Source organism: Camelus ferus, chromosome 3 (assembly GCF_009834535.1).
Source record: "Camelus ferus isolate YT-003-E chromosome 3, BCGSAC_Cfer_1.0, whole genome shotgun sequence".
Classification (NCBI taxonomy): Eukaryota; Metazoa; Chordata; class Mammalia; order Artiodactyla; family Camelidae; genus Camelus; species Camelus ferus.
The window spans coordinates 20,986,468-20,991,788 of record NC_045698.1 but is presented as its reverse complement, the minus strand read 5'-3'; the positions used below and the strand labels follow the sequence as shown (position 1 = coordinate 20,991,788).

Sequence of the window (5,321 nt, the reverse complement as noted above, 5' to 3'; positions counted from 1 at the left end):
TGGAGACTTTTAGGTGGTAGCACTGCCACAGCTGAGGGGTAGGGAAACCCCATCAAGTCCGGGCACTCACAGCTGATTCTCACACCTCCCCATCCCGGGAAGTTCTACATTAGCAGAGGCGGGTTACCTGCCTCAGGTTGTCCTGCATCTCGGAAACGGCCTTGTTGAAAGACGTGGTCCCTCCAGGGGAGCGGCCGCTCAGGGGCAGGCACATCGGCTCCAAAAGCGCCTCTCGCTGAAGAGGTGCTGGTGTCTCGGGAAGCAGCTGAGCAAAGCCCAGAGGGGTGTTTGTCCGTCGTGCCGTGGAGACCTTCCTCACAACCTCCAATGAAGGCACCGCCTGACTCAGGAACGCAAACACCCTCTATTCTTCCTCAGGGAGGGTCCTGCTCTTTGTGCCGACGCCGCAGCGCCGCGCTCCAGCCACGGAGAACTCGGAAGTGGACCGCGCAGGTGGACATGCGCACAGCTTCCACGCCGCGCAGCGTGCCCCGCCGCGCCTTAAAGGCGCCGGCGATGTCGCCCGGTGAACCCCGGGGTCGGCTTGGCCGGACACTGTGAGGAAGTGCGGCTGGCCTGGGTCAGCTGCAGGCTCTTCAGGTGCTGCCAGAAAATCCCGCGCCTTTGCTGCAGCGTGGGAAGGTCAAAGGAGACCTGTCGTTCGAGTGGGCCCGGCTTCAGCGGAGCGTTGTCCACAGTGTCGGCTCGGCTGGGCGACGCCGGGACGGCGACGACGTGGCTAAGGGTTGGTGGTGCCCATTCCACCCATTTCCACCTGGAGCCGGCTGGGCGTCTGCCCCTCCTCGGTGTTGGAGAAGCCGGACGTGGCGAGCGGTGGAGTGCTTCATGTTCTCCGCACGGATCTCCTCAGCGCGGGGCTCTGCGCGGAAGCCGCCCTCCACAGACTCCGGGCAGGTCCCTGCAGGAAGGGCACCAGGGCCTCTGCCACTGCCGCCTCCGCCCGCAGTGTCTCCGCAGGGCCAGGAGCGAACAACGGGCGCGCCCCTCTATCAGAACTCGGGCACTGAACTGGAGGAATGGCGCTCTCTGCTCTCCACAGAATCTTTGACTTACGGTTTGGCTTCGCCCCTTGAAGCTGCGTCCTTTTCCCATCTGTGTGCTGTCTTCAGCCGCGAAAGGAGCAATTTTAATCTGATTAAAAGCACTGAATCTTCCTTACCTTGCTGTCCTTCCAGCCAGAAGGAAGACATACCACAGGTGGTCAAACCCACTTCGGTCATCCTCAAGGCAGAGAGGAGAAGGCATTTCCAAAAAAGCCCTTACACTTATAGGAAATAGGGATCCTGACCTTGCCTGCCTTACTCAGCTCTTGTTTAGCTGTTGCAAGCTTATCTGAAATGTGTTGGTATTTGCAACCTGCATTCCGTGTATCAGGGCCATCTGAGGCCCTCCGAACACCACGGTTCTGCGGTGCAGGTAAGCCGACACCACCTGACCCTCTGCATTCCGCCCTCAGCCAGCATCTTTGGGCAAAGGCGGTCCAGGAAATGATATACCTCTTTTGGTGCTGAACGATTCCAGCAGGCTCATAAGGACAGCGATGACAAACAAGGTGAGCAGATGTTCCTGTTACAGTTCATCTTTCCTATCCTTGTGGTTTCTCTCCTCTTCCTCATCCTCAGGTATCCTCCCTGGATTTATCATTGTCCTTAGTCCTCTGCTTCGTACTTGAGGTGTTAAAACAGTAAGTACCACCTAGAAGTTTATAGAGTCTGATTGCATTCTGGACTAGCTGTTTTTTTCAACAACAATCCGCTGATCCCTTCAAAGGCAGGGGTTAGCAGCTGAAACTGCAAGCACCATAGGCTCGGCCTTCAGCCTGTATGAGGCTGGCCTGAGGTCTGTGGACAAAATTTAGCCACCTCCTCCTGGCCCGATGAAGAGGCCTAGGTTCCCACCCAAGCCGGCCCTAAAGCCACCCAGAATCCAGCCCAAGCCCTGGCATAGGGACTTTATTTTCTTTCCTAGTTGAAGTGCTTTTTATTTTTAGATCAGTGAAAAACATTTAATATAAAACTGTTTTAAAAATGAAAATAATAATGAAAAAATAAAATCATGTTCAACATGATTCACTAGATTATGACAATCCAGTTAGAAGAGGTAAGAATAATTCTTGAGCTTGAAAAAAGGTCAAAAGAAATGACCTAATCTGAAAATCAAACACAGACTCAAACACAGAAGTAAAAAGTGAAAAAAGAGAGAGAGAGGAGGAAATAACAGTCTGTGACCTTTGTGATAGTATCAGTCTAACATATGTCTTTTAAATGCAGAATGAGAGGACTGAAAGAATGGGGCAGAAACACAATTGAAAAATTAACAACAGTAATTCTTAGAATTTGGGGAAAAGCATAAATTTATAGAGCAAAGAAGCTCAGTGAACTACTGAAAAGATAAGTAAAAAGAAAACCACATAGTCAAAGTACAGACAGCCAGAGGCTAAGGAAAAATCTTGAAATCACTACAGAAAAATGACACATTGCACATAGAGGAATAATGATATGAAGAACAGTCTCATTAAAAATGGTAGAGAGACAGGGAAATCAGGATATAGGCGAGGACATAGCCTTAAAAAATGAAAGTGAAAGGAACACATATACAATAAGTGAGAAACTTAAATTATAACATAAAACTACATAATTAAGATAGTGTGCTATTGGGATGAAAATAGGAAAAAAATCAATGGAATAGACTAAAGAATTCAGCAATAGACAAACAAGTTTAATTTTTGGCAAAGGTGCTGAAGCATTTCAGTGGGGAGATAAAGTCTTTTAAGCAAATGATTGTGCAACAACTGGATACACATAAAGAATAATTAAACCTTAATTCCACCTCTAATAGCACACAAAAATATTAGATTGAGATGGAGCAAAACTTAAACATAAAAGTTACAATTCTAAAAGTTTGGGAAAAAGCAACAGTGCATTCTTTATGCAACCTGAGATAGGCAAAGATTTCTTAGAATATAGAAAGGAATAATAAGAAAGAGAAAACATGATAAACTTGACTTCATTAAAATCAGACATTATCTAAATAGGAAAATTAATAAAATGCACAAGCAGTATTTGTAACTGACAAAAGGCCTGTATAAAAAAATATGTAACATACTCTTACAACTCAACAATAAAGAGAATCTAACAAAAATGGGCAGAAAACTTGGATACTTCACAAATAAAGATGTACAAGTTTCCAATAAACATGAGGAAAAAGTTCAATGTTACTCATAAGGAAAACTTTAAAGTCAAATTTATATACATTCCCTAGAATGGCTAAACTTTAGAAATTTGTTAACACTAAATGTGTTACCAAGTCCAAACTTGTTCTGCTCGCCACATGACAGGCCAGTAAATCAGGAGATGAGATGCTGAGGCAAGGAGTAGTGGCTTGATTCGGAAAGCTGACAGACCGAGAAGATGGCAGACTGATGTCCTGGAGAACCATCTTCCCCAAGATGGAAGTCAGGCTCTTTTTACACTAAAAAGGTGAGGGAGTATCCTTGGTTATTGCAAACTTCTTTGTGTAGGAATTCTTCGCTCTTGAAATCCTTGTTCTTGTGACAGGGTCAGATCATTGTGTCCCTGTAAACCTCCAACAAAACAAACCTTATTTTCTATTCTGCAACTTGTTATCTTTATATGAAAGGAAAAGTGTTAATATCCTTAAAGGTCAGAGCCTTGCGAATAGGCTGTCCTGTATATTTCAGGCTATAGGCAACATTCTTTTACAAAAGGTGCAGAACCAGCAAGACTAAGCCTAGGAAACAGAGCACAGGGTTAGAGCTAAAGGAGCAGATCTAATATGGAGTCAGATTTGTTCTTTTCTATTACAAAATGTCGATCAGGATTCGGAACTCTCTCATACATTCTGTGAGAACATGAATAATACACCCTATTTTAAGAAAAGAAGTTTGGTCATCTATTATAAAGGCAATTATCTGACCCTGAAATTCTACACTAGGTATTTACCCATGATCAATGAAGTTCATGTCTACAAATAGTATTATGAAAGGATGTTCAGAGCTGCTTTATACAGGAATCAAAAACTAGAAGTGAACCTAGTGTCTATTCAAAGGAAAATGCATAAATATTTTGTGGTAAATTCATCTAACAGAAATGATACTCATCAATAAAAATAACAAACTAGTAATACATGTTAAAAAGTGGATGCATCTCATAAATGTTGGCAAATGAACCAACTACAAAATATTATATACTGTATGATTCTATTTATAATATTCTAGAACAAGCAAAACCAGCCATAATGAAAAAAAAACACATAACATTGTTTACCTCTGTAGAGGTGAAGGTATTGATGAAAAACAGTGACATGTTAACTTTCTGAGGTGATGGAAATGTTCTGTCTTAGCAGTATATGCATTTGTCAGAACTCATTAAATTATACATTTAAGCTTTGCTCAATTCACTCTAATTAAATTTTACTTCAAAGAAACAGAAAAGGAAGGCAACAAATACTTAACTCTAGTTAGTAGGTTTCTTTTTTGTTGTTGTTTAGTGGTATAGGTTACCAATTTTGAAACTATCTTCTGTGTTTGCTAAGCTTGAGCAAATGTGTAAATATATTGAGGTTAATGAAGACCAGACTTTTCACTGTTTTAAAAGAAAGTTAAAAATATTAAAAAGAAAAAAATCTAGACAGTGTCTTGAAGTGTTGGTTAGAATTAAAGACATCAGTAAGAGTTCACCACTTTAATAGATACAAAAATACGCATACATCCAAGTTCTGTTCACTGGGAAGGCACAGACGCTATGAAAATACCTGATGCCCAATTTTTTTTTTTTAAGAACTGTTGTCCATAAAAAAAGAACAAGAAATGTAGCTGATAATAGCGCTGAGCCAGAAAAAGTAATCTTGGTAGGCAGATAACATTATTATATGAAAGCCTTTATCTTTGGTGGGTTCTGGATTGACAAAAGGAGAGAGGGTGAACAGATGCTTTCAGACACCAGTGGCCATCTGCTGAGCCCTGAGCAGCCTCCTGACAGGGGTAATCTGCAGAGCACTGACTCATAAAACACCCATTTTATGAATGAAATGATTTTAGTGGTCTCAAAGGCTATCACTTTCTCATTCTCTGTCAGTACTAAAATTAATGTGGAAATAAAAGTAAACAAAGCATCTTTCCTTCTTGTGTTTCCAAAAATTTATTGACTTGTTTAAACATCGAACTCTAGTGCAAACAAACATGGTTTTATTATAATTGCATTTCAATCTTGATAGAAAACAGCAACCTTTCATCAAATAGTTTTTCCTCTTTAGGCTTATGCAGACAGGCTTAAAACTGA

The 5,321-nt window shown here is 42.2% G+C and overlaps 1 pseudogene; it reads right to left on the bottom strand.

Annotated features, from left to right (window-relative positions):
- Positions 1 to 501: 501 nt before the first annotated feature.
- On the bottom strand, positions 502 to 4,346 carry LOC116659891 (annotated as a pseudogene).
- Between the last annotated feature and the right edge of the window lie 975 nt (positions 4,347 to 5,321).